This window comes from Sciurus carolinensis, chromosome 5, assembly GCF_902686445.1.
Source record: "Sciurus carolinensis chromosome 5, mSciCar1.2, whole genome shotgun sequence".
NCBI classification, from domain to species: domain Eukaryota; kingdom Metazoa; phylum Chordata; class Mammalia; order Rodentia; family Sciuridae; genus Sciurus; species Sciurus carolinensis.
In genome coordinates, this window is record NC_062217.1 from 43,705,085 (window position 1) to 43,714,419 (window position 9,335).

At 42.2% G+C, this 9,335-nt stretch overlaps 1 pseudogene; it reads left to right on the plus strand.

Moving 5' to 3' along the window:
• Positions 1 to 3,498: 3,498 nt before the first annotated feature.
• On the plus strand, positions 3,499 to 4,498 carry LOC124985572 (glyceraldehyde-3-phosphate dehydrogenase-like; annotated as a pseudogene).
• Positions 4,499 to 9,335: the final 4,837 nt, after the last annotated feature.

A 9,335-nucleotide genomic window follows, 5' to 3' on the forward strand; every position in this document is an offset into this window, starting at 1 on the left:
GGCTGTTTTTTTCAAACTGCAGGTTGTGATTCATTAGAGGGTTGTGGTTATATTTTTTTTAAATAGTCTGGAAGCTGGTGTGGTGGCACACGCCTGTAATCCCAGTGACTCTGGAGGCTGAAGCAGGAGGGTTGCATGTTCAAGTCCAGCCTCAGCAACTTAGAAAAACCCTGTCTCAAAGAAATTAAAAAAAAAAAAAACAAAAAACTGATGGGGAAGTAGTACCTCAGTGGTCTATCACCCCTGGGTTCAATCCCCAATGCTGTAAAAAAAGAAAAAATAAATAAAATGTAAAAGTAGAGTAGAATAAAAGACAGTGCATCAATTATTATAAGAATAATAAATATTATTTAATGAAACTTTTTTAGCTATTTGTTTATACTTTGATGTGAAAGGTATTTCTTACTACAAATTAGAGAAAATACTTGAAAAATATCTAGTGCAGAGGTTAGTAAAGGTTTTTGTAAAAGGCAGATAATAAATAGTTTAGGATTTGAGTCATATGTTTTCAGGTGCAACTAAACAACTTTGCCATTGTAGTATCAAAATGATACAGTACATAAATGAATAAGCATGGCTGTGTTCTAATAAAACTCTATTTAAAAAATAGTTACTTGTTCACCAATATTCATAGCAGCATAATTCACAATAGCCAAAAGATGGAAACAACCCAAAAGGCCATCAGTAGATGAGTGGGTAAATAAAATGGGACATACACAGAGTATGGAATATTATTCACCCTTAAAAAGGAAGGAAATTCTGACAAGATAATACAACATGGATGAACCCTGAGACATTATATTAAGTGAAATAAGTCAGTCACAAAATGGTAAACACTGTATGATTCTACTTGTATGAGATTCTAGAAGAGGAAAATCATAGAACCAGAAAATAGAGCAAAGTTTGCTGGAGGAAGGAGTGAGTAATGAGGAGTATTATTTACCTGATACAGAGTTTGTTTGGGGTGAGGAAAGCATTCTGAAAATGGATAGTGGTGATGGTTATACAATACTGCAAATGTAAGTAACACCATGGAGCTACAAGCTTAAAAATAGTTAACATGAGGCAAGGAAGGTAGCCCAGTAGGAAAATGCTCTTGCCTAGTGCGTGTAAGACCTTGGGTTCCACTCTCAGCACCATACGAGCAAAAAAAAAAAAAAAAAAAAAAATAGTTAACATGGTAAGATTTATGTACATTTAATAGTTTTTTAATAGAAGAAAAAGAAAAGGGAGGATGCTAGATTTGGCCTGTTCCAGTCCCTGGCTAGTCCAAATTAATGGCTGAAACCTCTCTAGGATTACATTACCAAGTACTGTAAATAAAAACCTAGAGTAATGGAGGATACTCCCCCTACACACCTCTCCCTCCCTCTCTCCCTCTCCCTCTCCCCCTCTCCCTATCTCCCTCTCTTTCTCCCTTTCTCCCCCTCTCCCTATCTCCCTCTCTTTCTCTCCCTCTCTCCCTTTCTCTCTCTCTCCTTCTCTCCCTCTCTTCCTTTCTCTCTCTCTCCTTCTCTCCCTCTCTCCCTCTCTCCCTTTCTCTCTCTCTCCCTCTCTCTTTGGCACTAGGGATTAAACCAGGGGCACTTTACTGCTCAGCTACACCCCCAGACCTTTTAAATTTTTATTTTGAGACAAGCTCTTGCTAAATTGCTGAGGCTGGCCTTGAATTTGCATATCTCCTGCCTCAGCCTCCCCAGTTGCTGGGATTACAGGCATGTGCCATGGCACCCCAGAATAACGAGTCTTAGGAGGAAAAGTTGACATGTCTGAATTTATTTTGTTGAGGTAATTACACCTCAAGAAAAATGACAGCAATCAGGAAGTGTTTACTTGTGGTATCATTTGTCACTGAGGAACAATTTATTCTCTGAACTGCTGGCTACAGCAGTTGCTACACCATGGGATTTCAACCATGCTCTCGAAGGAATTTGTTAAAAAAAAAAAAAAAATTGGCTACTTCAAAGAATTGTTAATATGTTACAGCATATTATCTAGTGATCTATTGTTGTAATAGTATAATTATTGATCCCTTTGAGCAATCATAGACATCAAGTATGAAAACTTCACCAAAAGTGTTATGCAAATTTATTCCAGAAACTAGTGCTTTTAGCACATCCTCTGGACAAACTGGAGACAGTGTGTTCCTTTGGATGTGCCTTACCCTGTGACTTAGTTGTTTCATAAGTTACGAGGGTTCACCAAAGACCAATTCAAATCTGGGGCAGCTTCTGGCTTGTGCACGAGACCTGTACCACCAAGTTAGCAATGCTCATTCTGCCCCCCCAGTTGCCTTTTCCTGAGTTACATGCAGAATGTGTGTGCACACTTCACCCCCTTGAGAATTAACTTCAGTGGGAAGGCTGAACCCACCAAGAGGATAAAGAGCACCTAACAGCCCTTAGTCCCAGTCACTGGTGAGGCTGAGGCAGGAGGATCTCAAGTTTAAGATTCGCCTGGGCAATTTAGCAAGACTCTGTCTCACAATAAAAAGGATGGGGGATGTGATTCAATGGTAGAGCACCCTTGGGTTCAATCCCCAATACCAAAATTAAACAAGAGAAAGCACCATGATTGATTTTAAGAACTAAATCTGGAAAGTACCAGAGAGGGAAAGGAAGAGAAGGGGGACTCCTCCACCTGTTCATCAGTCAGAAATATGATATTTATGTAATATGGAGAGCATTTTCCTTCTGCCCTACCACAGAGCCTGGCTTCAGGTTCAGCTTGTCAGCTCGGCGCTCCAAAGGAGCAAACTAATCTTTGTAGTTTGGCTTGGAGTTCTGGCTTTACACTCAGCTAGACCTATGACAACCCAAGAGATGGTCACCTTATTTGCTCTCTATTGTGAAAAAGCCCACCATTCATGTGAAGACATGCTTTGGACAAATATACTAGTTGGGGAATTCTTAAGTTAGAATTCATCATGGGCATCAGAGAATCCATAAACACTTAATATTATATGCAAAATGTTGTGGCTATCCACATTTTCCTAGAGGAGAAGGTCTATGTGTTTGATCAGATTCTCAAAGTGGCATAAAATTAAAAAAAAAAAAAAACAAGAAACTTGAAGGAAATTAATTCCAGAATAGTATCACACTGGGCCAGGCTTGAATTCTTTAATTGATGAATCAGAGAAGAACAAAGGAATGAAGGGGTGTCTGATTAAGAAAACCCATCATTTTTTAAAAATAGATAAGACCAAAATATGACATCTAATGACACCATCTGGCAGATAAAGGCTATTTTAAAAATATAACAAAGCAATCACTATTATCAAATCAAAACAGTGATCACTTTGTAGAAAAGGAGGGATAGAATTAATTGAAAGACAAAAGGGTGCTATTTTAATTCTACCATTTGTTTTAGTTTATAATTGGTCATTTTAAATACCTATTTCTATTTTTAAAGTTATTAATTGGGGCTCTCTGCTCCTCCCTGTTCAACAGACAGCCGCATCTTAAGAGTCTTACACAGCGTCAGCAGCATCCCTAAAACATGGTGGTGAAGGTTGGCGTGAACAGATTTGGCTGTATTGGGTACCTGGTCACTAGGGCTGCTTTCAACTCTGGCAAAGTAGATATTGTCACCATCAATGCCCCCTTCACTGACCTCAATTACATGGTCTACCTGTGCCAGTATGATTCCACCCATGGTAAGTTCAATGGCAGTCAAGACTGAGAATGGGAAGCTTGCCATCAATGGAAAGGCCATCTCCATCTTTCAGGAGTGAGATCCCACCAGTATCAAATGGGGTGATGCTGGCGCTGAATATATCGTGGAGTCCACTGGTGTCTTCACTACATGGAGAAGGTCAGGGCTTATTTAAAGAGCAGTGCCAAAAGGGTCGTCATCCCTGTGCCTTCTGCTAATGTCCCCATGTTTGTGATGGACATGAACCATGAGAAGTGTGACAACTCCCTCAAGATCATCAGCAATGCCTCCTGCACCACCAACTGCTCAGCACCCCGGCCAAGGTCATCCATGACAACTTTGGCTTGTGGAAGGACTCATGACCTCAGTCCATGCCATCTCTGCCCCTCAGAAGACCATGGATAGCCCCTCTGGCAAACTGTGACATGATGACATGGGGCTGCCCAGAATATCCCTGGATCCACTGGCGCTGCCAAGGCTATGGGCAAGGTCATCCCTGAACTAAACCGGAAGCCCACTGGCATGCTTTCTGTGTCCACCCCAACATGTCAGTTGTGGACCTGAACTATCTCTTGGAGAAAGCTCCAAATATGATGACACCAAGAAGGTGGTAAGCAGGCATCGGAGGGCCCCCTCCAGGGCATCCTGGGCTGCATGGAGAACCAGGTTGTCTCCTGCAACCTCCACCTTTGATGCTAGGACTGGCGTTGTCCTCGATGACAACTTTGTCAAGCTCATTTACTGGTATGACAGTGAATTTGGCTACAGTAACAGGGTGGCAAACCTTATTGTCCACATGGCCTCCAAGGAGTCGGAGCCCCTGGACCACCTGCCCCAGCAATAATGAAGAGGAAGAGAGAGGCCCTAAGCTGCTGGGCAGTCCCTGCCCCAACTCAGTCCCTCACACACTGAGACTCTCCACCTCCCCTCCTCCCAGTTTGCATCCCAGACCCCCTGATGGGAGGGGCTTAAGGAACTCTGGTTCACATACCATCAGTGAAGTTCACTACACCCCAATAAAGTTATTGATTGGTCACCTTTTATGAAAAGATGCTTTCCTGTATCTTTTACTCGCTTTCCCTAGGGGTGTGGTTCATATAGAACCACAGGACCTATGCTTAATGGAATGGGGCACAGGTGGCAGCTTCTGGGGTGGCACAGACTGTTCTATTGCTTGTCCTGAAGTGATTACAAAAGTGTGCAATGTAATGAGATTAGTGTGCATGAAGGAGAGGGAGAGGGGAGCCAGGTGAAAAAAAGAAATGTTCCACTACCACAGAACAGCACATGTGATCAATGGCATTAATGGAGTTGCCTAAAATTAATAAGTAGGTGTGGGTCTATCTCAAAATAAATAAAAACAGAGAGCATCTATCCATCCATGCAGGTAAATTTAGGCATAGTCCATTTAATGGCAAATAAATGCAAAAATATCCTCTCAAAGTCCCTTCCAGGAGCAGCAATGGGGTCACCTAGGGTGCCAGTAGTAATCTTCTCATAGTTTAGGATGCTGGTTACATGAATTCAGTTTGTGAAAATTTATTGGGCTGTACCCTTATAATGTAAGCACTTTCTATAAGGATATTATACTTAATCTCTTGTTTGTTTGCTTCATTTGGTATTATGTTTTAATTTTTAAAATGTATAAAGAAGCAAAAGTTCCTTCTACTGCTCAGATTCTCCTTGACGGAACCATTCAATTCTTACATGGGCTGAGAGGATTAAAGAATGCAGACCAACATGTAGAACTGGAATTGTAGTCCTTTCCACTCAGTAATTATCCACGAGATGAAATTAAAACCTGACTCATCAGCTTGCTTTTTCTTGACTGGAAGAGGGACTGAGAGCAGTGGCTCCATCACCCATGCGCTGGCCTGGGAGTGGCTTAGCACCTACAGGTCCATCCGCTCCATGGAACCCCAAGAACAGCCACTCAGCTGACTGCTGAGTCCAGTCATCCCAATAAATGGATCTAAGAGGGGGACTGAAGAAAATCTCACTAATGACAATCTAAGAAGAACAGAGGAGAGAGAGAAAGATGTAAATAAAATAGCTTCCACCTCTTGCCTCATAATAATGATTTTTGAGTTCTAGGCTCTAATGTCACTTTAAAGCATAAATTAGCCTATTTTTCATTACCTCATGGAAGTGAAAATGATTAGAATTTCTCTGTAAATTTTTTTATCCTATTAACTCTGAGATTCCAGAATCCCTCCAAGAAATATTCACCTAATGGTATTTGCTATAGCTGCCATTCCTGGTTCCTAAACCTAACAAGGTTGCTGGGAAAGGGAGTAATAATTTTTGTTCCTTAAGAATTTTGGTCATTTGAGGTTCTTGGCCAGAAAATGCTTTGGAAATACCAAGACTTCAAAATCCCTCTCTATTTCAAATGCCTTGTAAGGAGGTCTCTGCTACAGTTTGGATCTTAAATGTCCCCCAAGAACCTGTGGATTAAAGGCTTAGGCCCCAGCTTGGCATTACTGGAAGGCGGTGGACACTTCAGGAGGGGAGGCCTAGCGGGAGGCCTTCTGGTCATTGCGGGGGTGCCTGTGAAGGAGACAATGGGACCCCAACCCCTTCCTCCTCTCTCTCTTTCGCTTCCCCACCTTGAGGGGCACAGCTGTGCCCTCTCACATGCTCTGCGCCATGAAGGGCTGCCTCGTCACAGGACCCAAAACAAGGGGGCCAACTGATTGCGGACTGAAGACACTAAAACTATGAGCCAAAATAAATTTTTTCTCCACGTAAGGTGATTATCTCAGGGTTTGTTCCAGTAATGGGAAGCTAACTGACATGGCATCTGAGCAACTGCAAATGCAAACAGATGTCAAAAAAGGATCAGTAGCATCGCAGATCCGACCCCAAACCACCAACGCAGATCCCGACAGAGAGGCGCCTCCTCACTCTCACACTCTCCCCACCCCAGGCTCGTGGCCACCTGGAGAGGATCTGGCTCCAAAATAATAGCACTCACGCTCCCCCACCACTGCCACCATATGCCATAGAGTCACCCTAGGTCTCCTCCATGACCACAGAGCTAGGGATGGGTACCTGTGAACTCCCTTTCATCCCACATGTATTCTTATCCCAATCCAGTTTAAGTTCACTTGGCATGTCAAATTTCCCTTCTTTTTTGGTACTGGTGATTGAACCCAGGGCTTCATGCATGCTAAGCACGTATTCTACCAGAGTTATCCCCCCAGCCCAGAGCAAAATGTCCTAAGGCCCCAAATACTTTCTCTAACCTCAAAAAGAGAAACTGATTTTTTTTTTTCTTTTGTACTGGGAATTGAACCCAGGAGTGTTTTACCACTGAGCTACATCCTCCACCCTTTTATTTTTTTACTTTGAAACAGGATCTCACTAAGTTGCCAAGGCTGGCCTTGAACTGTTGATCCTTTAGACTCAGCCTCCCAAATTGCTGGGATTATAGGCGTGCGCCACCACACCCGGATCAAAAAGAGATCCTATAAGGGATCAAAAAACATACTCTTCTGGGCACTGTGGCAAACACCTATAATCCCAGTGACTCAGGAGGGGAGGCTGAGGCAGGAGGATTGAAAATTCAAGGCCTGTCTCAGCAACTTAGCAAGACCCAGTCTCAAAATAAAAAATAAAAAAAGGTTGAGGATGTAGATCAGTGGTCGATCACCTGTGGATTCAATCATCATAAATTCCCTCACTTAAGATACTTCTTTGTGCACTGTTAATTAGCCTACCAATAAATAGATCAAGTAAAGACAGATATTTTAAGAATATAATTTGCAGCCAGTGCAACATGTCCTAAGCTATGGCACCAAATACTTTCTCTGACTTCAAAAAGAGAACTTTTCAACATTATCTTCTGGATCAGATAACAGAGACCACATCAGCCTAAGAATCCTGAGAATAACCAGATATGATCCTTACATACCTTCCCATGTCCACCCCTCACCAAGTTTCCTTTAAAAGAGCCTGAAAACCCCAAAAGGGTCTCTTACTCTCCAGATGGCCCACATTGTCTCTTGAATGTGGATTTGTTGCTTTCCTAAATAAATCTATGTGCCTCTACTGACATGGGCTGAAATTTTTTTTTGGAGGGGGGCAGATACGGGGGATTGAACTCAGGGACACTCAAACACTGAGCCACATACCCAGTCCTATTTTGTATTTTATTTAAAGACAGGTTAGCTTAGCGACTTGAGTTGCTTAGTGACTTGCTTTTGCTAAGGCTGACTTTGAACTTGTGATCCTCCTGTCTCAGCCTCCCAAGCTGCTGGGATTACAGGGGTGCAACACCGTACCCAGCTGGGCTAAAATTCTTTTCCATCGTGTATGCCAAGGATCCCATTTATCCTGTGTTGTGCTCCCCCTTGGGAACTTCTGGTGGTATCTCTTCTCTGGTGACAGGTTGTAAGACTGAGTAGTCATGGTGGGTAACTGATGACACTTTCAGAACAGGATTACCCAGAGTTCAGTCTGAAGCTGTACTGCTGTGATATAAAATGCTCCCTTTCACAAGGCACAGTGGTGCACACCTGTAAACCTGGCAGTTTGGGAGGCTGAGACTGGAGGGTTGCAAGTTCAAAGTCAGCCTCAGCAATTTAGTGAAGCCCTAAGCAACTTAGCAAGACCCTGTCTCTAAATAAAAATATAAGGGCTGGGGATGTGGCTCAGTGGTTAAACACCCCTGGGTTCAATCCCTGGTACCGAAATGATGATGATGATGATGATGATGATGATGATGATGATGATGATAAAATGCTCCCTTTCTCTCCACCTTCTCGTGTCAGTGACGTGAGAATGTGAACATCATAGAAACCTGGGGGAGGGTTTTGGATCTCCTCAGAGGACATGTGCCAACCTTCTCTGGATATCATGGAGACAGGACATCTGCATTAAGGAAAGAGTACTTGGGGTCAACTGCTGAAATAATATTCTGTCTATTGAGATCACAAAATAATTTTATCTTTGGATCAATCCAGACTTCAGAGAAATGTGATGCAGGATCCTTTTTTCTACCTAATAGAATTATTTTTATAGAATTAAACTCGAAAGTTAGGTCTACAATGAAGGAAATGATAAGAAATAAGCCATCTGAAAACCATTACTAAATTTTCTGTAGGGCTTTTTTGTTGTTTTTGTGTTTTGACAGCAGTACTGGAGATTAAACTCAGGGACACTCTATGACTACCTCCTCAGCCTTTTTTATTTATTTATTTAATTTCAGGACAGGGTCTTTAAGTTTCAGAGAATGGCCTTGAACTTTTCATCTCCCTGTCTCAGCCTCCAAGCTGATGGGATTACAGGTGTATGCCATCTTGTCTGGCTTCTATAGGGATTTTGCTGAGAATAATCATGCTGAGGGTCATTGGGGAAAACCTTGTATATCTCCTTATCAGACACCAAAAAGAGAGTGTTTCCTAGAATTATATTTTTACTCAGAAATGACGGTGAATTTTATGGCTTAATCTTTCTTTTGTTTTGATTGTTTAAAGTGCCCACCTCTACTGATTGTGTAGAACTTGGTGACACCTAGTTTGTCACCATCCTTACTCCTGGTCTTATCTTCCTGTCTGATTTGCAGTTTTGTTTGCATCAATTCTTTAATATTTGAAGGAGACTAGCTACACAGAACTCTAAAAGCTGCTACCAACAATTTTTAACCAAGGCATGGAGTAATAAAAAGAATTCATGAA